This window comes from Anser cygnoides, chromosome 3 (genome assembly GCF_040182565.1).
Source record: "Anser cygnoides isolate HZ-2024a breed goose chromosome 3, Taihu_goose_T2T_genome, whole genome shotgun sequence".
In the NCBI taxonomy this organism is placed as follows: Eukaryota; Metazoa; Chordata; class Aves; order Anseriformes; family Anatidae; genus Anser; species Anser cygnoides.
The window spans coordinates 1,152,908-1,178,240 of record NC_089875.1 but is presented as its reverse complement, the minus strand read 5'-3'; the positions used below and the strand labels follow the sequence as shown (position 1 = coordinate 1,178,240).

The 25,333-nt window shown below is 42.0% G+C and overlaps 1 long non-coding RNA gene across 5 annotated transcripts in view; it reads right to left on the bottom strand.

The window, feature by feature from the left end:
* The window catches only part of LOC106044709 (uncharacterized), a 385,284-nt gene that overhangs the window by 191,812 nt on the left and 168,139 nt on the right, over positions 1-25,333 (bottom strand). For 2 of the 5 annotated variants that reach the window (XR_010830795.1, XR_010830794.1), the window contains one exon: positions 23,954-24,305. The exons of the other annotated variants lie outside the window; for them this stretch is intronic. This is a non-coding gene — a long non-coding RNA (uncharacterized lncRNA). Of the gene's footprint in view, positions 1-23,953; positions 24,306-25,333 lie in introns of those variants that run through there. 5 annotated transcript variants of the gene reach the window in all.

The window sequence follows — 25,333 nt, the reverse complement described above, 5'->3', positions numbered from 1 at the left end:
CATTGCTGACTAAAAATCGCACTTTTTTGTAATTGCATTTACTCCATTTCCTTATGCCACCTGATGGATGTCAGCTGCAACTGCATGCCTAGGCCAAAGCCATCACTGCAGCTCTTAGGGGATCCACTGGGCCATGGCAGTAATTTGCCTCACCCCAACAGGGACATGTGGGAGAACTCCCTGAACAACTCAACACGCTAGCGTATGGACTGCTCTGGTACACACCGTCATTTGCGCAGGGCATTACTGAAGGTGACCATAACACACCTTGTATTCAGAATCAAACCAAGCTGTTACGAGCTGAAAACTGCATGGTGCCAAGCCCAAGGTAATGTACACTTGGTAGAACACAAATATCATCACCATGCTTTTATCTTTAACTGAACCTTTGGGAGGCAGCAACTTGAGGACCACATCTTGCTTTGTGTTTGTTTTTTTTTTCCCCCCACGTAATGACCTTTGTGCAGCTTCCGTATGGATTAACTGTGACAAGGTGATTTGTAATTCCAGTTACAGGCACCTAAGAAAAGGTTGTAGACAGCAAAACACAATAGACATCTGCTATAAAAATCAAATACTCCCCTGAAACAGTGCCTTCCACAGTCATGGCATACAGAAGAACTAGAAAGAGGTACGCTACACCATCAAGCAGAATGAAACTCCATGGAATACTGTTGCAAAGAAGCTATCACAAAGCATCAACTGACAGGTCTTCCACTGAGTAAATCCATCTCCATACAACTCCTCCATAAGTCTTTCTGAGATGTTTTCCAGAAGCCTGTGGATTAGATTGAGTTTTCTTAAAGCCTTAAAGTTCGTTTTTGGGTCAATGCCCTCTCCACACATCCCCACTCACACCACATACAGGTGAAAGATCTCCGGCCACGCTATTCCACAGGGCTGACAAACATAAAGCTGAAGAGTTTTTCACCCAACTGAATGAGTTGTAAGACTATCTATCCCAGAAGCAGCAGCTGGGGAGAAAGGGTAATTCTAAAGGATAGACCAGAAGAAACATGGGTGTTCAAGGCCCTATTTGTGCTAAAACGAATGAGGATGGATACCTAAAACAAACAAGGATGGATTCACCAGATGTTCAAAGATCCACTCAGAGATCCTGACTTTCAGCCTGAGATTAACACGTTGTGACCAGTACAAAAGTCTCCCCAGCAGAAGGAGGATTAAAAATACTAACACTAAGGAAATATATTCATAAAGAACCAAGTTCCTTAAATACAGAGACAAAACAGCCTTGACTTTAACAGCCTGAGAATGCTGGAGCCCACCTGAGAATCTGGTATTTTCTTATTTGATGAACAGCCTAAAAAAATAATTTGAGTACTACTTCTGTTGGAGAAAAACTCTGCCAGGAACTTCATTACAGTCTCAGCATGCCCTTCTGTTCCAGCACTGAAGACCTGCAGTATGGTAAATCCTGCCTCCTAAAACAGAAAGCACTAACACAGACCGGTACTTCTCAAAAGATGGGTCTCTTCTTTTTTAATAAAGACAGCATAGGTTGAGGATGGCCTGAGGAAGGAACCCTTGTCACCCCATCTGCCTCATTTTGCTGTGAATATCTAGAGTATCTCCACAGACCAAGAGAGACTGCACTATTTCAAAGCCCAAGGTGTAAATCCTCCTCACGTTAATAGCCATCAACCCCAAAATGGGGCACTCACATTTCTAGACACACTAAAAACACTGCTTTCAGACTTCTTATCCCATGAATACCAAATCACATGCCCAAATGCACCCTTCCCCAAAATTATACATACCAGGCCAAAGCGAAACAGCCCAGGTGCTGTCTAAAACCTCTGTGTGGCGTTTCCTACCTGACAGGCACCTCTGAAGGCCTAGCGCCAGCAGAAGGCCGGCAGCAGGCCTTCTGCCACTGACCACAGGCCTAACTGCACGCTTGGCTCAACAAATTGACACAAAGACATACTTCAATGGCACCTGGGACCTTAAAAACAACCCCATTTCCATTCTAGCCTTGGCAGTTGAGATGCAGAGGTCTTTAATTGTCCTCCACTACCATTTTACTAAAGCCACATGTGTACATTGGCTTCATTAGCTAGGGCTACTTCTGCACGGTGCTGTTGCTGACTGGAAATTTCTGCAGAAAATGAGAATTAGGGAATTCACACATAAGAGCAGTTTATATGTACGGATTTCCTCTGCTAAAAGCCAACTCAGACTTGAAAAAGAGAAACAAGTAGAATTTCAGGTCTTCTACAACTGACTTTGCCTCCTTACACAAAGGCAGGCGGGAGCGAACTGTATTTGCCATTTTTATAACGTTTCTATTTCATTACCATCACTAAGGTAACTCCTCACATGAGAGAGGGAGGGAGGAGAGAGGAAAGAAAAGATTTAATAAATAACAGAGAGGAAAATCCTGATGACGTTAATCTCAACCACAGCAAAACAATAGTTTGAGAGCACGCCAGGTCTCTCTACAGTCTCAGGCCTAAGCCCAGCCTCTAGTTCATTAAAGTAAATAAAATATAACGGTGAACAAAAAAAAAAAAAAGAAAAAGAAAAAGAAGAACAACAGCATGAATAATACAGAGAATCTGAGCACAAGTCCAACCAAATGATGTCAAACATTATTTAATTTTTACTTTGCTTTCTCAGAGAAAACACCAGAGAGCAGGGGGTGGGGGGAAAGCATGTTAAGGAAAAAGAGGCAAGGATATCCCAGAGGGTTTCTGGTAATATAATCACTGAAGTAATATATATATATATATATATATATATATATTTTAAAGTATTTCAACATTATTAATTCCCTTCCAAAGATAATACAATGGAGAGTTGGTGGGGGGAAAAAAAAGTAACTGCAGGAACACTTACATTGAAATGGCTCTGGGCCATTATTTCCCAAATGTGCCTTCAGCTGTGGATGGAATTTGGCCCATCATGGACATTTGTTTATGTGATTTTTATGTCTGATTAAATCTGTTCTTGACAAAATAAAGGAGACACACCAGTAGGTTAAGTCACTCTTAATATTCAACCAGCAATTCAAATTTGGATATCAAAAAATAAGATGCTATGCCTCCTCTTTTGGTTTAGGAGGGTGCTAATCAGAATCACTGCCATACCTCTTCTGTGCATATGTCTGCTCAGCCCTCTTCCAGCCACCTGGTACAACTTTTAACCTACCTCCACTTGCTACTAGATCTCAATAAAATACTCTGGCTTCTGGTCAAAATCGCTGGAACTAAGATTGGGTTTGGAGATTCTCAAAAAGACACAGAAAATTTGGACTGTCAAGGACAGAGGGAATTCCTGTCCAAAAACTCATAATGGCAGAGTTCTGCCAAATATTAGTAGTGAGTGTACACTACAAAATAAATGAATTGTATTTGTCAATATTTGAGTGAAATAATTTGGATTTTCACTATACAGGTTGCTCAGGAAGTTACATAAATGTAATTAGTATGGTACTTCAATAATTAGTCATTATTCTTAAAACAAAATTTTAAAAAAGATACTGACAATTGCTATTATCTCCAGCGATGCCAGATTTTCAACTTCAGACACATAAAGGTCATTATAGAGCCAAAATTTCTCAGTGTTACCAAGTATTTTTTCTTTTCTATGCATTGAAGGAAACCTCGGTCACCTTTGCTATCATCCTGTGAATTCACGACAAATAAGGACTTGTATGCTGACCCGAGTAGGAGTCTTGGAGAACTGAATAGACAGTGGCAGGTGGGGGAACCTGTCCACAGCTATGCATTTAAATACAGCAACACAGATTTTTTTGGCTGCCTTTGCTGTCATTTGGGGTTTTGATTGGACTGACCTTCCATATCATCCATCCTTAACTGAAATTGGATTTGAATGCCTACTTATACACCCAAACTTTGATCCTCGTACATGAATAGCACAAGCTATCAAATGTTGAAAGTATTTAATTTATATACATATATATACCACATTCATTCTACCTGACAATAGAATTGCAATAGTCAATTGTCCAAATCTGGGAACAGGTTAAAAAAACTAACAAAGATAAAATATGAATTGCAAGTCATGAGTGCATGAAACTAAGTATTTATGAACAATCTTCAAACAATGAATTATTAATTGGAGAACTTTGTGAGTAACTTCATATAGCAAATAAATCAGAGAATTCTACAATCTGCGCAAACAATTTATTGAATAAATTATTCATTGCGAATCAACTATGCATTCAGATCTGGATCTTCCACTTCAGGTTTCTCTTTTGGCTAATCACTACAAAGATTACACACCCTGCCTAATTTTATTGCCTCAGTGTAAATTAAAATGAATCAGTAACTGTAGTTTTATCAGTAGCAGTCAAACACAGGATAGAAAGAGACTGAGGTCATTTAAACCATAATCTAATCTAAATTTGTTTCACCGTGAAGTGAAATTTGGGGTACTTTAGAAGCAAAGTGATATGCAAGATGGATTTCAGATATCTCGAAGTGGGACTGTAAAAGCATACGTTTACAACATCTCCCCACGGAAAAAAATGCAAAAATAGTTTGGGGACAAAAACTAGCTTTTTATTCTTTAAAAGCTGTAATAAAAAAGAGGGTGGGATTTTTGGTCTGTTTGTTCTGGTTTGCTTAGCATAGCTTACAAGGCATGCCCTCCTCTCCAAAACTTTTTGCGTGAGTCTGGCAATGTCGAGCTCATTTGTTCTCATTTCACCACAGTTCCCCAGGTCAGGGATGGAGACAGCAGGGCTTAAGATGGACAGCGCGCAGCAAGCTTGAAAGCTAGGGCAAGGGACTCAGATTTCTAAGAATGAGCAGCAGGTTTATAAAACAGGATCACGAACAGCAGCAAAACAGCTTTTCCCTCCTCCTCCTCATAAACCCACACCTGTCTCGGCAGCTAGCATTTATGACTACTACACTGGGTTAGAAAATACCACTTTAAACTACAGTGAACCCTCAACACATCGGATAATAACATAGTGGAATAATGCAGAAAAAAAGGAGAATAGGGTTAACAGCACGATCCATTACTTGGGACACAGAGCGAGCACGCAAAGAACATCTGCGATGCTGCTGACTGTGGAGCACGGGGATCCCTGAGCACACACCAAACCCACGCCGGGGAGCGCAGCAACCCAAAAACGTGACTCCGCTGCTTCCAGACCACAGGCAGGGAGAGAATCAATGCATCTGCGCTCGCAGAAGAACTGACGTTCCCAATAAGCAAGAGCTTTCAGACTATTTATTTATATATATATTTAATAACAAACTAGTGCATTCACTGTGGCTGTTACCCAATACAGCCATCTCTCACTTGGCAAGAAAACCTTTCACAAAGCTTACACAAGGTAGCGAAACTCCACAAAAATTACTCTATAAAAGGAACATTTCTCCTTTTTCTACCCTAAAGAGCGTTTTCTGATGAAGATCCTCCCAGAAACTCGATGCAATTCTGAACGTCACAAAAAGCCAGAAAAAATATATCAGGCTGGGGACTGCTGTTTGAATTAAGCTGATGTAGAAGGGTGCAATATTCAGATATTCTGAACAGAAGGCAGCAGACATTGCAGTCATTGAGTAAAAAATCAGAAGTATATGTTGAGTCACTACGCCCGACTCTAGTTAAAATTTACAGACTATATATTTGAAAATAGTATTTTCTTACAACTCACATCAAGTGACTCCCCTCTCTCCCCCCCCCACACACAGAGCTTAATTGGTACTATTTAACCTTTTTTTTTTCCATCTATAGTGAAGTTCGTGCAACAAACATCATTATTGAGATGAAAGCTTTTGAAAACTAAACTAACACTGAAACTAAACTAACACTGAGATTTGGGTGTATATTTTTGCCTCATTTGTTTCCCCTCCCCCTACAATTTTATGTTCTTATTTTTTCTCTGTCTTTCCTTTATGCTTTTCTTTAGTCTCCTCTTTTCCTCTTCCTTTGTTTTTGGCATCATTGTATCCTCTGCTTCTTTTTTTTTTTTTTTTTTTTTCCCTTTTTCCCTTTCTCCTTAATCTCCAAAGCAGAATGTGAAGTCAATACCATTTATATGGAAATCACACTTTCCAATATACAGCATTTGCCCAAAAAAGCATTTGTCCATTTCTAGCTGCTCCAGGAGAGAGCAATCTACATCTGCCCTGCTCGGAGCAGCCCCTTGAAGGGCTGTGATCACAAGCTGTATTTTTTTCCACAGGTATATATTGCAAAACTTCTAATGAAGACTAGCATTTTCAGAAGTGCTGAAGGCAGTCAGCTAATAAGTGACATTTCTGATACCAGCAAGACATAGGAACGGGTGCACAAAGTCATTTCCTTTACACTTTCAGATTATTTTAGTAATCAGAGTAATAGTTTAATGATGTTGATGGTTATTATTTATTGAGCAGCAACAATATGCTCAGTCACCTACAAAACAGAGCATGAGCTTACAATGTCAACTAGATGGGTCAGGCAGTTTAGACACAAAACACCAAATCCTATTAACATTTAACGTGGTAGCATTTAAACAAATAACATGTGAATGTGAAATTCAGCTGGGCAATATCCCTCTGTTTAAGGACAAAACCACTCACATTCCCCTCTCCTAAAGTCCCATATTGAAGGGAGGTGCAAATTTCAATCCCAAAACCTCAGTTTCTCACTCCATACAGTGTACTCAGTTAAAGGGAAAAAAATACCTTATGTTATTGCCCAGATTGTCGTATCGTTTTCTTAGACACAATGTTTATGTTGGCCCATTGGCAGAGTAGGAGAGACCCAAGGCGCCCTTCCTTCTGTTGGATTATCTGTAAATACAGCACCTCAGCTCTGCCCTCCCTGCGCACACACTGATAGGGAGGCTGTGATAAACCCCGGGGAAGACCCCTGCTCATCCCAGAGCCTGTGGTCAGCCCCAGCCCTCCTGCCTCGGCATCCTTTCTACACCACCATCAAATGATACCAACCAACAGCGGAGGAAAGCTTAGCTATGACTTCCAGAAGCCCTTCTATAAGCTTCCCAGGTAGGCGGCAAGCAATGAGAAGTCTCCAGCACACTATTTCTTAATCTCACATTATCAAAGAAAACCAAAAAGCCACAACCCAGGTCTGATTACTTTTTCTGGATTCCACCTCTGGGTTTATAAACCCCAGGGCTGGCGACACTGTCCCTGCTCGAAGCACCTTCCAGTCTCAGCACGTGAGTGACCGCTGTTCTTCACCTCAGGCAGCGATGGCTCTTTTAACAACCACCAGCGTCCATTTCCAACAAAAACTTTCCTGCCCACAAGACAAATGGTGTGTGGTGTTAAAAGCTTTATTTACCCAAATTACCTTAAAAATGTTGTAGGGCAAACGCAAAGGAAACTGTAAACCCACTTTGATAACAAAAACCAGAAGCAGTTGTATTGCTGCTAGTTCGGTTTTGCCCTTAAAACACATCATTCAGTAAGCCGTGAGTTTTAAGCAATCTTTCCATTAGATCATCTGATCTACAGGACTCCCCAAAATGACTCACTTTACTGATGACAGTGGAAGTACTCTGGATTTATAGCAGTACAATTGTGGCAATAGCCTGCTCACCGAGGCTTAGGGTTTCAGCTTGGTTTAAACAGTAGGGCATGAATTCTTTCATTAGTCATCACCAGAGAATGAGCCGACAAGTGTCTTCCAAGAGTGAGTGCATGTTCTTTCTGTGCTATAAATCTGAGAAATGCAGAACAACGTATTTGAAAATATACAAAAAAAAAAACCACCAACTTTCTGCATTGATTAAAAGCCTTGCAAACACCCAAGAGTTCCTTATTATATATCCCAACTTTTATCTTCACCTAACAGCATCAGATGAAAAACCTATATTGGTGCATCTCCCTAGTGCTGTGAAGGCACAAGGCATCCAACAATTTAAGCTTCGTTGTGATTGCTGGTGCCCCAGAATAACCCAATCACGTCACACAGAGGATACAGGGAACACAGATCCATGAAACTTATTTGGCCATATTTGTCACGCAGTTCCCAAAAGAAGTCAGTACATAAGCCATGAGGCTTCACAGCTGGTCAAGGCAAATGATTTTATTTTTAAGAATTCAGTGGCTTATTCACCTCTATTAAGCTACACATCCTATCTAACCAATCTTAAGCTCACAGCCCTCCTGCATGCAGAACCCTTCATTCATCCTTTCAGCACCTACCACCCCACCCCTATGACTGCCACGTTTTATCAGGTGGGCTGAGCAGAAACTAGGAGAGGACACCCCACTTAGAGACACCTCCCCCAAACTCACACACCCCACCGAACATCCTCTCACCTTTCTTGCCCTTCACCTTCATGCTTGTGTTGGTCACAGAACAGCAGAAAGGCCATTACACCAAAGGCATTAAATTTGTTCGCCTAAGAATTATTTCTTAAATCTGATCTGTCCTTTCAGCTTTCCACAAGAATTTAAAAGCAGTAAAGCCAGGCTTAGAATCCTAACTAGCTTGTATTTTCTCTCCAGCTTTAATTTCAGGTTGTTTCATAGCATGGGTTAATTTGCCATAAAGCTTTAACCACTGCTGATACCGGCTTCCAGCATGCGCAGTTCCCTACAGAATTTTATTGCCCTTAATATAATAAAATGTAGTTTAACCATCGCTACTAATTTCAGAATTAACTACTACAAACCTGCCTAAACGGCCTTTTTTATCCCATGCACATTACCTGATCGTTATGTGCCTGAACCTGCCTCCTGTCCGCAGCCAAGAGTTCAGCAGGGGGTTCAATACAAGTTTTAGAGCAAACGTGATTCAGTGCTGGCTACGGCGGTGTTTCAGCGCTGAAAATCTCCGTGAGGAAGGGTATCTGACCCATTTCTGCAGGAGTGATGCAAATCCAACACGCCTGCAGTGCTAAATAACCGCCACAAATTCTTGGTAAGCAGGGACAAGATTACACTTAATCTATATAAGTTCATCTCGCTAATTATCAGTACCCAGTTATAATACATTAACGTGGCAATCAATGTCATAAGCTAAACATCTCTGACAGGTAGAAATACGTAACTTGTGGCACTGATGGTACTTGGATAGCAATACCCACCAGTCTACAACTATGTCTTTTGAAAGTCAGTAAGACAGCAGCAAATCTGCTCACGCCTTCCCAGGCACTTATTTTTGGCAGCAACAAAACAATCTTTTTTTTGGATAAGCACATAAATACATTGTTTATTGAAAAGGGGATGTTGTAATACTACAAGATGTTCATCTGCTTGCATTATCAAATAAAAAAAAGCAGAATAACTTAATTAAAAATAACTAACCATTTTTCACAACTCTGTCCCCAGAACCAAATGTGCCTCAGTTGGACTTGGAATTCACATTAACTCACACCTGTGCTGTCAGTGTCACGATGCACTGAGCACCATGGGCACTGAAGAAGGCCCTCACAGTCTGGACTTGGTGACGAATTAAAACCTCTGTCTTATCTCATTATGTAAATGAATGGCTTTATCTTGGCCTAGGCATTAAGGAACAAAAGATCCTTAAAATTATCAGATAGTCTTCAAAACCACCAGCTTCGGTGACCTGCCATCATGTCTAATCTACCCTGCCCACGTTGTAGCATCAAGTCACAAGTCTAAATCACACAATTGTTAACACAACCTTAAACTCATATCCCCCAGTACAAGTCCCAGAGTTTTGTTCAGTCACTTAGCGGATGGGAAACGAGGCCGGGCAATTCCACTGACGTGCAGTATTTTGCATTCAACAGACACAACAAATAAATCCCTTTGGAGGCCACGGGTGGCTTGCAGCAGCAGCCTGCCCCGATGACCAGAGCTGATACCCATGGCAAGCAGGGTGCCTTCTCTGGCCTCGGTTTGCTTGGGTTTCCCACCATAAAGAGACTTAAACACCTCCTCGAGTCACCAGAGCACATCTTGCATCTCACTCCCACTTCTAATCTGGGAAACACCCTCAAGTTCTCTGAACAACCTTCCTCCAGCACTCTTTTGTTTTCTCCTTCCCTCATTCCGCTCAATAAAGCTGGCTTTTGGCATATTAAAGCTTAATTTGTTTAAGAACAAACAGTCGGGGGCCCGCATCTCACGGATGAGAGTGACAGATCACACGAGGAGACCAAAGACTTCGGGGGCAGCAGATTTGGCAGGTTTCTGTCTCAGCGGAGAGGCAGAGCTCATTGTCATGTTTCCAAGAGGCATTACACAGAGCTCCAAGGTGGAGCTGTTTACCAATACCGTGATCTCTCCCCAGATGCAGTTGCTACTGCAGCTAATTAAGAGAACAATTAAGACTAAGGCAATCAGTCAAGTACACAGATCCGAGTCATTTTCTCCACTCTCTGATGCTGCGCTGGCTCCCAGAGGGCTAAACCTTATTCACTCATTCAGAAAATGACAGGAAGAAGCTATTAAATATCTGAAAACCATAAAAATGCAATCATACTGTTCCTGAGCTAAGCCGCTCACCAGAGACCAATGCCAGGCAACTTAAGAAACTTGCTGGCCCCCAGAATTCACATACTTACAAATAAGAAAATTAATCAAAAGCAGTTCAGATCAAAATTTAATTAAAAAGAAAAGGATTGCAGAAGACTTCCTGAGATTTCTCTGTTTTATGTTTATGACTGATCAATATTATGTGTTATCAGCACAGTGTATGACAAATTCCACTGGGCATCTTTAAAGAGGAAGTAACAGATTAAATATTGAGCTAAACAATTTAATCTCTGCTTTAAAAGGTTTTCAGATATTTGTAAAGGTAAATCCTATTAGAGTATAAATGTCTCCATGTGCTAGTGCTGTAGGCTCGTCACGGAGGAATTTGTAAACACCAGGAGACAGGCCCTCATTAAATATAAATTTCCTTCTTTTGTAGAGCTATTGATGAAAAAAGGGAAAGCATTTAAGTCTTCAGCAGAGGGGGTGGGGGGGAAAAGGTCCCAGAAGTGAGATTTAAATGCATCTGTAGGTGCAACCATACACGTATCAAACTTTGGGAACTGGCAGTGCCGACGGGCTCCCCAAGTTAATTTAAACAAAACCCAGAGACCCAATCCTTCCTACTTTACAGGGATGGAGAGAGAGACTCATCGGTTGGAAATCAAAACTCGGTCAACAATCTCAAGCACATACAAGAACACAGAGGTAAGTATAATAAGGACACAAACTTGGGGACGAGCTAAACAAAATCCTATATACATATATTTATATACATACACTGTATAGGTACAAACGCATGCCTGCACATAGTAACCATAGCACCTCATCTGCACGTGGGTCAGCAGGCACACCAAAACCAGGCACCCCGAGGAAGCACAGCCCACAAGCACCCTCAGCTGCAGAGGCTTCTCCCTACCCCACAGGCTCGCTGGGGTGCCCTGACCAGCCCCGGGTTCTCCACTTCTGCCCAGGCATGTCATCCACCCAGGACGCAGACAGAAGCCGTGTTTATCTAGCTGTGTTCCTCTGCCCCAGGTCCCAAACTCATCCCTAACAAACGAATGTCACTCAGTGCAGCAGCAGCAACATCCAAACCCACCAAGAGAGCTGACTCGTGTATGTTACCACCAGGAGCCACGCCACTGTAACACTTGTGGAGCACCAGGACAAGACATCCCGCTGCATCCATCCACCCAGAGCCCCGCAGGCAGCTCTTCTGCTCCCGTGCCAGCGGCTGTCTTCATTTTACATTGGGGAATTAGTTTCTTTTTTTCCCGATTTTATGTGAAAAGGGATTAAAGTAATTAGAAGCTTTGCGTGATTCCTTCTCCCATCCACCCCCCATCCATTAATCAGATCTATTCAATTTCTACCCAAGCCAGATAAAGAGGGAGAGGAGGAGGAGAAACGTTCAAAACATTTGGAGGAATTTGACATTTGTTACAGAAGGCCGGGTGACCTCAGAGGCAGAAATACAGCAGAGATACAAACAAATCTATTGTATATAATGTCATCGTGACAAATAAGAACATTAAAAAAGATGGGATAATCTTCCTATCAGATGAGAATAAAGCAACAGTAAGAAGGCACCTACAGTCTCTCGGTCAAAACTAAATAAAATCCAAGGGCTAAATTTCAAAAGCAAATGTGTTTTAAGTTGCATGAGACTTCTTAAGTACAAACCTACACGCAGGTATTACTGAGTTCTGTAAGGAGAAGCACTAATAGTTCAAAGCAATGGCTTTGTTTCAGAACAAGCCTATATACAAAAGTGTGAAAGTGTTCACAAAGTGTTCTGTCTTTCAATTCCCACTTTTCTGACAGATAGAGACTTGGAAAGAGCCAAAACCTTGCCATGAATACAGTGACCGAGAAGGTCAGTGTTTTCCAAGCATGAACTGAGGGATGCCAAATGAACTTCCAAGGGCACGGAATAAGACAAAAGGGAGATGCTCTCCCCGGTGGAAGTCCTGGCCCATAAAGCATCACCGCTCAGCCAAAAGATGAATGGAAAAGTTGTGTGTTGGCAAGTTTTAAGTAAATAGAGCACTTCAGGCAGGCCCGTCGCAACCAGCTGCCATAGGCTGAGAGAACACTTATGGGCAGCATCTGCTCAGCCAGTCCTTATGCTCTGCCTGGCATCCTCTATCGCCCGCTGCCCGAGCCAGACAGTGCTAAGTGCGGTGTAGTATGGCCCTGTCTGATTATTTCATATAACTGATTTCTAGAAAATTGTCACTGCTGATGACTTGCCCTCTAACTACTGTTTACCCTCTGATCCCTGTATCACCTTAACATTGGGATCCAGATGTCTGGGGGTCTTTGTTACATATTTTCATAAGCAGAGAATACAAAAATCCACAGTTTTTATTGCTTTATCCTACCAATCAATTAATGCAGTGAGAAACTAGGGGTTTTAACCCTGTGTTGGATGAAATCATCACTGTACCCGACCAACTGTAGCGTTACTACTACTTAGACGGCTTTGCAGTCAAGATATGCATTTAACATTTGGGATGAGATGCAAGTGCACATTTGTTTAAAGATGTCCTCTGCCCCCAGCTGTGTAACTGGTGTTGAACCTGAGCAATGCCTATGAGGCAAAAATCGATGTGATTCCTTGCAAGCAGACAGGTCCAGGTGCATGCAGCCGGTAAAGCCCTGCAGCCAGGTACTCCATCCAAACTTTTACAGATCTGCTTTGATGGAAAGGTGTGCAGGAGCTGCCAAGAAGCCCAAGGGTACACACGGACTGCCTGTCCTTATGAAGGTGGATTCCTACAACAGTTAAGTAAATATTTAACATATAAGCAATAGAATAGATACGTACAAAAACCAGAGTGAAAGAGGACTCATAATACTGGATGCTGTGAGGATGCAGAACTGGAAGACAGTTATTATTCTACAGGATCACCATCTTCAATTTGCTTCCCTCAAAACTACTTGGTTTCTGACTTTAAGATCTCTCACGTGCAACCTGCTGAGCAGGGTACCTTTGTGTTTACAAAGCAAACTTATAAAACTCATTCACTGCATTTAGCAAGGCAGGTACTCTGTGTGCTGCTTTTGCAAAGAGAACAGAAAGCATCAGTAATATGTTCAGTACACTGTTCTAGGACATACCAGGGCTAATCTGCGTGGAATCCCAAGAATAAAGGGGAGTTTGCCCTTTAAATGAAAACCATCTAGTCGCCTTTGTTGCTTTAAATGTGTTTGTTAAAAAGCCAATTCCTTGATATAGTGCCATATTGTGCTATTGATTATTAGGCAGAACCTCCCACCCCCCTTCAGCTGAAATTTTGCAGGAGTTCTGCTTTATAATCAATAGCATGCTCCACGCTGTATGGACTCGGCAGCGCGGCAGCTCTCCTCCAACGCCCCCAAGGACAGCTGCAAAAAATGAGAAGGCTACCTCCCGGAGCTATCTGAGGACCAGATCCAAAGTTCATTGAATTCTATGGAAAAATTCCCACTGACTTCAATGGGCTTTGGATCAACCCCCTGCAGAGGAACACTTTTTAAAACAAACATTAGAAAAAAATCATTAGGGATAGAAAGCCTTTCATATTATCTACTGGATACGTTTGTAAAGCAAGAGGGTGGGAATGTGCTCTTTTCTCCTTACGAATGTGTAACTCTCGTTAATGTCAGGGAGAAGTCATGCAATTATGAGGTTGCAAAGGTTGAAAGAGAAAAGAAATATGGCCAATAACCTACATAACCAACCCCTGTCTAGACCTATATTTTATCAGGAAGTTTTAAAAGATAAGACTTAGCCATACAATTTATTTTTTTTAAATCTCTTTAAAAAAATTAAACCTAGATTTGTAAAGGACTTCGACAGTAAGGATAGTCATGTTTGATACGTACAAAGAAGAAAAGTAAAAAGTTATAAAAGAAATGACATTTCACAGAAGTTGTTGATGAAGATGTAATAATATGCAGGTTTAGGTATGATTAACAGAAACATTCAGTTTGCCTCCTCTCATCTGCACAAAGCATGCATGGGAGCAGTGTAAGGAACCATTCCCATTTTCTTGCCTCTCTACATAAACTTCCACCTGGGAGCAGAGCTCCCAAACAGGCACATACTCTACACCTTTTAGCAGCATGCAGTCAGAACCCTTCCAAAACACACCCTTGTCCCCTGCTCCCAACAGGGACGAGCCTGCAGGGACACTTGTCTGAAGCTTCTGCAGGCTATTATTTCTTGACCAGGGTCTGAGATTCACTACACAACTTGGCCAGGTCCTGGACAGTCACTTTGCAGCAAGACAGCAGCTCTTCCACCAGTACCTTCGGCTTACATCAGTACCGGGAGATGTGGATGCATACATTTAATTTCCACTTTTAAGCTGCCTTGCAGATAGCACGCAGGAAGGAGCTCGAGCTTCATCGTGAACGTTGAATGCAGCTCAAAGAGAACACCCACAGGGAAGCGACACTGCCAGGGCTACGGGGTGGCTGGGCTCCGAGGTAGGTTTGGCTCAAGACCCAGCTGGCTGCAGGCTTGAACTAACAAACTAACTTACCTGAAGCAAGCTCCGTGCTGTGAGAAGCTTCTGCAGAGGCAACGTCCTCTGATTCTCCCCCTGATCTAACCTTGCAGATTTAACTACAGCTACATGAATATGAAAGAAAGCTTTAAACTACACAGATTCAGGGTGATCAGAAATCAAATTTCCTTTTCTCAGCAAAAATGAATAAATAAGATCTTTTTTGGGGTTGGAATGAAAAATGTAGTATTGTTCCAAAAGTGTTTTAAAAACAATATTTTAAGAATGAAAAATGTTTTTAAAAGTAAAGAAAAAGTTTAGTTTAGATGAACACTGAAGCATTTCCTTTAAACTTCTTTTAAATTTTGTCCTTCTCAGCCTAAACTACCATCTGAATTTCATACAGCCTTACAAATACTTCAATAACTACAGAAATGGATTACCATTCCTCTTTCGGGATAGCTTGGAATAATCTTGTCTCAGAAATAAAATAATTCTAACTAATACCGAAAAAAAATATACCGAAAGGCTCTGGACTGAAGTCACTGCATGGGACATTTCAGTTGCCTCCTTGAGCACATACATATGTTTTGGTTCTGGGAATTCAGACAGAATCCTTTCAACTCTCTAGCTTCCAACAATCAGTGACAAACAAAGCAATATTTAAAGGATAGGAACATTTCTTTTAAAATAATTACTTAACGACACCCGTGAAATGATCAAACAAGTTCCAGAAGCTGGAAATTCCTTCCAATGCAGACATAAAAATAATTGGGCTAAAGAGTTGTGTTTTAGCACTTCCTTCTGAGTTGTACCCTAGAGATTTGCTCACAGCCCACAACAATTTCAAAACCCCAGTTCTGGGGAATAGTACTATATAACCATAAAATTACACTTGAGATAAGATTTAATTATCATTTTCACCTTTCCAGCACCTTTCAAGAAGTAATCCTTAAAAGCCTTGCATGAAAGAATATTACAATTAAAATGATAGCATGCAACAATGATACTAAAAGAAAGAAACTGCTGTATAGGTTTTACAGGAGCTTAAGTTCAACAGCTTTACTCAAAAATATTACAAGTGGTACTGTCTGATGGATTTTAGATATTCACTTTGGGCCAGAGGATGTTAGAGCAAAATAAAACAAACTGACATTACATCCTAAAGAGATCTTTCCATTTGCTTGAGACAGGAGGCTGAAGAAAGCTACTTTTACTACAGTTGGTGAACCATCACAGAGGCAGAATCATGTTCGAATGGCTTCATCTCAGTGGCAAATTGAAACAAGGTGTGCTTCAGCCTCCTCAAGGAGGAGGAAAGGGAATGAGAAAAAAAAGGATGGCTCTTACCTGCACTTTCTAGCTAGGTGTTCTTCGGATGAAAGGGACTGCTTGGAAATTATTTGCTGTTAAAATTGGAATATTTAGGAACTGCATCCAGTTTCACTAATCCTGCCTCTGGCTTTGTGTTCTGTGGCCTGGACACTCCAAATTATTGCATGAAAATTCTTCTAATGTAGCAGGCCAGCTTATATTCTTTCCTGCCCCTGTGAGGGGAGCGACAAGGAATTATGACTTCGCAAGGTCTCCAAACTGTGCTGTTTGCCATGGTTATCAGCAGGATATAAGCAGTATAGCACCCTCAGTCCCGGACAGCAAAACATCCAAGTTCTCAGGCTGATAATAATGAAAGAAAGGCAACAGGTCCCAAACTAGAGATGAAACTGTGGAAACAAGCGCCAGGGAACATGCAGCTCCAACCGTTCACTTCTCCTATGTTTAATTCAAGGGGCTGCACCTTTCAAATAGGAAAGATGCTCTTGAAAAATCCAGAAGAAAACCACAAAAAACTTCGAGATCATACTTTAAATCTTTTCATGCTTACAAGATGCCAGATATTTAGGAAAACAAATTGTCAAAGAAAAAAAAATCAATTCCAAAATGTTGCCAACAGTAACATTTCATATTACAACAGTTACTTCCTATTTCAGTTAGGAAAATTACCACTAACCATGCATTGAAGAGGAGCCTGATGTGCAACGGTAACACCCCAACCTCTGACTTCTTCAGCCTTTAATGTAGGAAGACATCTTCCCCAGGACTTAAACCTTCTAGGGTTTGAAACCAAGTTAGAGCAACATGTTTTTCAGGTTCAGTGCTGTTGGATTCATGTTGAAAACAAACAACAATGGGAATCCCTTGAAAGTATTTTGGGGTCCCTGAACCAAAGGCTAAACAACAATTTTCATTAAACTGGAAACAGATTTAGAGGGGGGACAAAAGAGGAGGGGAAGAAAGAAGCAGGACTTTAAACCAAAGGATGGAATCTCTTCATAAATATTCCCAGAAATGCTCAAAAAAAAAAAAAAGGCTGATCCTTAATGCTGATGTATGGGGGAGAAGAGTGGGATCTCCCGTCTTGCCTAGACCTTGAGTAGAAGGGAAAGGGCATCTTCCAATCAGGTAAGTAATAAGGAAAAGCCGAACTTCAATCTATATTGCCAATGAACCACCAGGGCCAAACACATAGATTTTTCTCTTTCCAGAGCAAAGAAAAACCAAAGCAAAACCATTATGCTTTTAAATAGAAACTTGCCTTTTATTGTTTCTCAGGCCCAAAATGCTGCTGGCACTACTAATAATTATATGAAGAAGGTAAGCATATTTGCTGAACTTGGAAGTCAAATTATGGCAAACGGAGTTATTCTGCATAAAAGCCAACCACCGTATCCCTCTGAAGCAACACAAATGCCTTCAAGGGAAGTTGGAAAATGTAAATCCCCCAAAACCCTGAATACACAATAAATCACTAGCAAGCGGGCCTGAGTTTCAGCGCTGAACAGAAGTAAAGCAAAAGAGTTCCAGAGTCCAGCAAAGATGGAAAGAAAGCGTTCATTGTATGGGAACGGTATGTGATCCGTATCGGACCTTTGAGCACCATGCTGGGACAGAGAATTTACGCGGATGCAAGGAAGTGGGAGGTGTTAAGAAGTGAACGGCACCAGAGTTTACACAAGTGTTAGCAGTGTCAGAATAATGTTTATCAGTTTACAGTATTTGACTTTGCATAGCCCAAGGGAGAAGCGAGAGATAACAACAGCCCAAACCACGCTGCTTTACCTGAGAAGCCTGAAGAAGGCCCAAATTCTCCAGCTGAAAGTATGCCCAATTAAATTTATCTTGTATATCTGGGCTCCAGCTGGGGAGACGAGTTCACTGGTGGTTATAATAACAACAATGCACGTGTACACGTTTCAACTGCTGCATATACTGAAACATAGCAGAAGGAATATCGTATTGTGGAGATGGTTTACTGCATAACCCCCCATTCAGCATCATTCTTTGGAAGACACACAGTTGGGCACACACTTTACTTTTATGACAAGGAACTAAGCAATTCTCGGACATGTCAAAAGACTTCGCTAACCTAGCTATACGACTTTTCTGAAGTCAATGCAACCACGCTGATTTGTATCAACTCAAGAGCTACCTGTCCACAATTCATCTCTCTACACCAGCACAAAGTAGGAATGCAGCAGAAACACAATATTCAGCTTCTGCGCTGGAGAGATGACCAACAGCAACTCTTGTGAACAGTTAAGAAAAAGCACACAAACGCCTGACGGATTGCAGAACGGAGTTGCTCAGACCGTATCTCCATGTGGATGAACCAAACCTGGGGGGTTCAGCTACCTCCTTTGTGGCAGCAGAGTCGCACATAGTCAAAGGATGATAAATCACCCCAGTCAGAAAGCTAAATTTCACCCACGCACGCTTGCAATCAGAGCAGTATTTCCACACACATACACAAAGAACAGGTTGCAACTCTTTAATCTGGGAAGAGAAATTACTTCAGAGGTGATAGAAATCTAAAGAACTGCACATAGCCTGAAGAACTACAACAAAGGGTCATCAAATCAAGCTGGTGGGAACAAATTCAAACCAAACCAAACGAGGTCTGACACCCCCATTGTATGAAGAGCCAGCTGTGGACCCCCTCTAGGAAGCATGTTGGCACTAGAGAATGTTTACAAGGTTTCAAGATAGAAACTAGACAAGCACCTGGAAGAGAGATCTGTTGGGGGCTAATAATTAGAAATACCACACCAGGTACAGAAAATCCTTTGGTCTGAAAGTACTAGAAGGCTGGGAGAGATTTGGAAAGACAGCATTGTGCATGTTTAATCTTCTCTAAGCATCCATTTACAGCTACCATTGGAAATGGGATGCTGGATTTGCAGCAGACCCTTGGTCTGAAGCAGTACGGCTGCTTTTATTCTGTTGGCATTTCTGTCGAGATTCTGTTTGTCACTTAGTTTATCTTTAAACATGAAAATAGAAACAAAAAGCTGAAAATTGAAGAAAGATAATAGGTGGTAAACAGCATCCAGTAAAAAGGAACAGAGGACATTAACATTTAATATGCAGCCATTACAGGTAAGTAATTTAATTGAAAAGATGGTGAGGGCCCAAAGTAATTTTAATGTGTGCTATGCTCCACTGAGGTTAACAAGAATTGCAAATATTCACATAGGACTTTTGGCCCCTTGCCTGTTTTCATCACTGGGTTAGTACTAAGTCCACAGCCATCAGAATTTAGGTTTCTGGTCATCAGGGCTGCTGCTGAGAAGCTCAGGAGCTACTGAATCTACAAATCTTGGAAAGATACCAACATAAAAATGTTCACTCACTCCAGATCAGCCATTCTCCATTAAAAGTACCATTCCACAAAAAGCAGCACGCACTTTTGTGCTAAGCAGGCTATGGGGAAACAGATGCAACGGGACTATTCTGACAAAGGTGCTCTGGGATAAACATCTCTATGCCAAACAGGTCATTTATAAAGCCCACACAGCTTCAGGATCAAAATTTAGATGTTTCAAATTTAGATGTTTCATTTCCATAATCCTCAGATTATGAACGTGAAAATATGCTATAATATCTAGTTGACCAGTAAATTCATCCCTGCCATAAATCTTTGAATCAAGTATTACATTCCACCCTGCTACAAACAACTTTATGGCCAGAAACAAATATGTCAGCGGTTTACCAACTGATCTGAAAAAGTTCCTTTTCCTTAACTAAACATCTACTTCAGCAGAGTTCAGTAAACGCATGAATGGGACATGTGATGAGCTGTTGACAGTGTATTTATTTCTAAAACACTCCGTAAATCTTCTCATCCACGCTGCCTCTATCCTCTTACTTTCCTGTCTCTATTACTGTTCTCCACAGCCAGTCTGCCCTTCTCTTGCACTCAAACATCTGGTAGCCACTTACAGTGCTTTGGCTGATGCCCTTCATGGCTATGTGAGATGTGCAATGATTGCTGAGAAATGCACTGCCTGTTGTGTCATATTGCTTAAATGTTTTCAAGAGCTCAGCTAGGAAGTTGCAAGATGTATCTCTGATGTCTAGATACCTCATGAAGTATTGCCATTGCTAGAGAGGAGGACAGGAAGGGAGGGAAGATGAAGTAAATCTCTCCTCTGAGCTAAAAAACATCTGGGGAAGTCAGGCATGGGTGAGGATGAAGTTTTCTAGGGAGCCACTTTCCACTGTCACCTGAATTTCCTGAAAGAAGATACAGGCTTAATGAAAAATGCCACACTGTCACCACAATCTGACTTAGAAACAAACAAAACAGTGAATTAAGCAAGACAGATTAAATGCGACAAATTAACCCCGGCCCTGAAATTCCAGGTTTATTTCCAAGGGGCAGAAGTAAAGCCATCGCCAAAGGAGGAAACATTTTCATTTAAGGTTACATGGACAATAGGATCCGCGGAGCAATGTACGTCAGCTGCTCATGGTGTAAGAGGAGGAATTACAATTTGACAGCCCAATTTAAAACCAAGGAAGAGCAAAAACATAACACTGGTTTGCGCAAAGTTTAGCACGCTTCACAGTAGCAGAGACCTGAAGGAAGACGGTTCAAATGATCTTGACAAATCGGAGAAACAGACCCGAAAAGAATGGGGAAAAATTAAACAGAGACAAGCAAGAAAAGCATACAGTAAATACTCCAACTGGAGAGTTGGAGTACTGAACTGCTCAAACACAGGAAGCATGCGGCTAAACAGCAGTTCCCCAGAAACAGGTTTAGGGGCTACTGGATCAGAGTCAACATGGCTCTGCTGTTGAGACAAAAAGAAAACATAATACTGGGATATATAAACAGGGCATACAGCCTGCAAATCACACAGAGGAACTACTCCGCTCTCCTCAGTGCCCATCAGGCTCCAAACAAGCCCTGTAGCCATTGCAAGAAAGAAGTGGAGCTAGCAGAAAGCAGCCCGGAGAGAAACAAAAATGGTCAGTCTAGAAGACAAAACCTACAGGGAGAGACTGAAATAACCAGATTGTTTAGTGTAAGGAAGAAACGACGGACTGAAAAATAAAAGAAAAAAGAAAAAAAAGAAAGGCATTCATGCAGTACACAACACCGGCATGGTGCAAGAGAAGCATTTCTGCTTGTCCAGAGTGGATGCACCAGCACAAAACACTGAGATGGGATTGCAGCGAGGCTTAAGCCTCATTTGCAAGAGCTAAGAACTGAGTAGATGCAGGGAAGCATAGGCACAGATCACCCTGAGGAGCTACGCAGCTTCCATCACCGCGTGGCCCTCAGAGGGTCCCTCCTGTGGACGAACGTGCCACAGGAATCACCTGTCCTACCTGCATTGCCATAACACACTGCTTCCAGCCCAGCTTTTCGTGGATTCTGTATTCAATGGCAGAATGAATCGAATTAAAGGAGACTACTTTGCGTCACCTTCACATTCAGTGAACCTTTCAGGTTGGAAAGGTCCACTAACAGCTACTGAACATTGTTTCTATAAGTACAGAGGCTGGTCTGCCTATAGAAAAAGTGCACAGGCATCCTAGACCTTCATGCACCCTGCAGCTGCGTCACATTTGCTATTACCTATAACATCAATATCATTCTGAGGCCTTTCCTTAACCAGTTGAGAAGTGGCAGAGTAACAAAGGGGAGGCCTAGCTTTGTGCTAACACGGCTTTACAGACACACACACACAAGCACCTCTGCTCTGTGCTGCACCATTCTTCATCCTTGTACCTCCTCTCCTGGAGTTAGCGTGGGCAGCTCCACAGTGTGCTGCTTTGGGCTGCTCACTGGTTAGGAGCTTTCCTCTTCATAGCTGAGGCAGATGCATTAATAAAAAGGATCTCTGCTGCCCTCTTTCACCAATTAGTCCACTGAATGCGACAGAGCAGAGGGAGAGAGAAGCTGGCACTTAGGGGATGGAAGAAAGGCAGAAATAACATCGGAGACACATCAGGCACTCCGATGTGGATGACTGGAGGGGGCTGATCAGAGACTGAGGACTTATATGGCTCATCTCTGACAAGGAACCAAACCTGAACTGAAACCAAGTTCTCCTGTTGGTCTGAATCACGGTAAAAGTCCTACTGAATTCAGGTTGGTGCACAGCCAGCTCCAGCCAACTAAACAAAACAAAACAACAAAAGGAATAAGAGCAGTGACTGTTTCAGTTCCCTGATGGTTTGACCAGTGACATGCAAGGTGAACTTTAGAGCAGATCCTAGAACTAGGATCTCTGCTGGAAAATCGAGAAGTCAGGAAAACCAGCTGGTGGTAAACAACACCCAAGTTAAAGGGGGGGGGAGGGTGGGGGGGGGGGGGGAAGGTAGCTGCCATCACAGCCTAGTATGCAACTGTTGTGAGTAAATAATTCCACTGACAGGACTCTGCCTGGGGCAGAAGTTAAGACCCCCACTGTAGCAACCTCTGTGACCCTTAACACCAGCTAACAGGAGTAACCAACGTGTAAGAAGGAACTTCAGCCTATTACCATCACTGTCAATTTAGCAGGAGTGACGGAAGAACCGTTGTCTGCAGATGAGGCCAAATGTTAGGGTCCTCCTACCCAAAGACAATGACGAGGACTTGTTCAACACTAGGTGACTGGGCACTAAATTGACAATAAATGCAAGATCAAGTGATTATGACTTAAAACCCATAATACATCCATGTCTGGAGAGCTGTGCATGGTTCTGGTTGTCCCACAACAGAAATGAGAAGGGACAAAGAAGGAAGATCAGAGAGAGACAGATAGCAAAAAGGATGCCATGCAGACAACAGAGTAGGATGAGAGAAAAAAAGATCAGATTTTTCAAGAATAATCTTAGTGGTTATTCAACATGACAGTCAGAGTGTAAACTATAAGCTCAAATTCGCCATTGCAGCGAGCTTCTGAGTGCTGCAGAGAATGCATAGGTGGTAAAGGAAGAAAAAAAAAATCACAAATTTTGAGGGGGTTTTGGCCCTTCTGCAGGACTACTCCAACTTTGCCTCAACTTTCCCAGCTACAACATCTAGCATTTGGGGATAATCAAAGTCCTGACTGCTCCATATACGTCATTTTCTGTTGGTTGTGCTATGGTCTAAGACAATAGGCAACACTGTGGCTCCACAGGGAATTGTTTGATGGGAATCTCCAGCAGCTTCAGTAAGCAGCAGGAAGTGGACTGTGCAGAGCAAAGAATCCAGATCTGCTAATTTAACTAACCCACCTTTGTTCTTTCCATCACTGGCTGCAAGCACAAAACACCAGTCGGACTCAGTCCCTTGTTTTAATTTAAAGCATATACAAATTTTGTTGAATGTTATCAAGCGGGGCTTTGAAAGAGACAAAAAAAAAACAAAACCTTCTATTAGTCACACTTTAGAAGTTACTTTTTTTTTTTTCTTGGAATAGGGCTGGAACACCAGAACACTGTTGGCTCCATTGCCTGAACAACATCTGTGGGCTAGGGCAGGTTACTTGCCAACCCTCAAGAAAGTGCAGAAACTCCTAGAGTCACCGACTCCTTCTCACTTTGTGTTGCTAAATATGCTCTACCACAACAGACAGTGCACCACAATGCACGAGGAAGCTTAGCAGATGCCGTCCGCCAGTTCTTCAGCAATCAGTTAAAGAACATCTGGAAAAATACCAAAGGGTATTTTTATAAAAATACCAAAGACGGGTATTTACAAAAATACCCACGACAGCCTCAAACAAACCTCAGGTCTAGCTGAAGCTACAGCCATTGCAGTGTCTGAAAGCAAGGCGAAGTATGATGAATAACTGATTTTATGTTCCTTTTGGTGTGGAACAGACAAAGATGCTCTGATGCAATACCTGAGTGAATCCAGGGTAGCCCTGCATCTGCTGGTCAGTGATGGAAGGTCGATACCTCCCCTTTCTCTCCTGCACAGCTGAAGCCAAGCACAGTTCTCATGGAGCCAGCTCTGTGCCACCCGAGGACTTCTCTGAGAAGGAGGTACACTCAAAGTCGTGTCGGCAGCTGTCTTTATCCCTGACCCTCCGCAGCCTGAAGTTTGAGCAAGAGCTTGTTTGGCTTGCGGCTGGAAAGCAGAAGGACACGATCGTCACAAGTAGGAAAAGATCACAAACCCAGCAAGAAAGAATAACGCTGCAGTCCAGCCTTCAAAACAGATTTTTCAAGGGAGGGGAAGCAAAACAGCCATGAATCAGTAGGAGAAATACGACTTTAAAACCCTAACAAAGGGCAACAGATGGGAGCAGAGCAAAGTGCTCACAAATTTCAACTGGAATAACTGTCTCTTCATAAAACCTCTCCAAATATGAAAGATCTTCAGACATCTGCAATTAAATCCCCTATTAATCCCACCTATATTTTAAAGGCAGTTGAGCCAGGCTACTAATCGTGCTATTGACAGACCGAAAACTCAACCAGGAGGACAGAGATGGTGAAACAGAGACGAGAAGAGCCAAAACGCCAACTTAAAACCCAACGTGATGCGGCTGCTCTTCCACCTCCGCCTACCCATAATTAAGATCCTCCAGTAGTTTTAACTCTAAGTGCTGGAGGGGGTTAGGACTTGTGTGTTTCTGACTCACCCAGCTTTCTTACGTGCTCACAGGAATGAAGATAGGGAAAATATCACCATTTCTGTATTATGGAAACCTCGCAATTAATAATTGAGAATCTTTTTATCTCTCTCTCCCTTTTTCTTTCAGAACTAGAGTGCTCTCTTCAGCTTGTTAAGCTTAGTTCACTCCCACTGATAATTCACTAGAGATCATAATTTATGGACAATTGAAGCTGCAGAAACATCTCTTAGAAGGAATAGAGCAGATCCATAGCAACAATTCTTCAGGGGAATATTAATCCCCAGCTTTATGTAGTGCTAAGTGTACAATAGTAATCAGAACTTGAGTAGAAGCTGCTAATCATTGAGGGAAAAGGCTGTATAAAGAATTCATAATGGAATTAGCCTGCGGCAAACAAAGAAAGACAAAATTAAATCAGCCATCAAATTGCACCAAGGAATTTTAATTTACAGGTTAATGTAGGATTATGTAACTAATCACAGCTAACATTTTCAATGAACAACCAATAAAATTCTGC